General features: G+C 36.0%; 1 non-coding gene across 1 annotated transcript; it reads left to right on the forward strand.

Annotated features, from left to right (window-relative positions):
• The first annotated feature begins 247 nt into the window (after positions 1–247).
• On the forward strand, positions 248–411 carry LOC142427210 (U1 spliceosomal RNA). The gene has a single exon (XR_012780021.1). It is a non-coding gene; the product is annotated as a U1 spliceosomal RNA (small nuclear RNA).
• The last annotated feature ends 472 nt before the right edge of the window (positions 412–883 follow it).

Genomic DNA, 883 nt, shown 5'->3' on the forward strand with positions numbered 1-883 from the left:
GGAGCTGATATCAAGATGTTCAAGAAGAAAGAAAATGTTTCAAAACTGATTGTGGTAGCAATTTTACAATACTGCTTGATGTGATTGAACTATGAAATGTTATGATTTCTTTAAGAACTCCCAATAAAATGATTAATAAAATTTTTTTAAAGCCATAAATCCCCATGAACCAATAAAAATAAATTAATATGACAAAGACTTTTACATTTTATTTACCTTAAAAGAAAATCTTAAGAAAAAAGTTTTTATACTTACCCGGCAGGGGAGATACCATGATCACGAAGGTGGTTTACCCAGGGCAAGGCTTGTCCATTGCACTCCGGATGTGCTGACCTCGGCGCTTTCCCCAAATGTGGGAAACTCGGCTGCATAATTTGTGGTAGTGGGGGACTGGGTTCACACTCTCCCCTTAAAGTAAAAAAAAAATTAAAAAGTTTTTAAGTAGCTTAAGTTAAATTAGATATATAAAGTGTCCTTGGTTTAGAGGAAATAGTAATTTTATCAAAAAAGTAGCTGGTTAGTCCAAGACTGAAAAAAAAGAAAACAAAAAAAAATTTTGTATAAATGTTACAGGCAATACCCTCTTAGAAGCACTATATAGGGTATGTAGGTGCGCTAAGGTTGATCAACTTGCTAACAGTAGGTTTGGTTTTGGTTGTGTGTTTCCTAGGCTGGGCCATGACTCTTAGTGGTTTGCCAGGTAAGATGCTCTCATGTCCCCTGGTTGACTACATTGCAATAGTACATTGAGAGGGTGCTGCCTGAGGTTCGGATGAATTTGGAAGAGGATTTGGAACAAGGGATATCACTACTGATATCAGATAGATTTTGGCTGAAAACAGTGAATACCAGAAAGCTGTTTACTTGTGTTTTATTGACTATG

The sequence above is a fragment of the Tenrec ecaudatus genome, chromosome 14, assembly GCF_050624435.1.
Source record: "Tenrec ecaudatus isolate mTenEca1 chromosome 14, mTenEca1.hap1, whole genome shotgun sequence".
Lineage (NCBI taxonomy): Eukaryota > Metazoa > Chordata > Mammalia > Afrosoricida > Tenrecidae > Tenrec > Tenrec ecaudatus.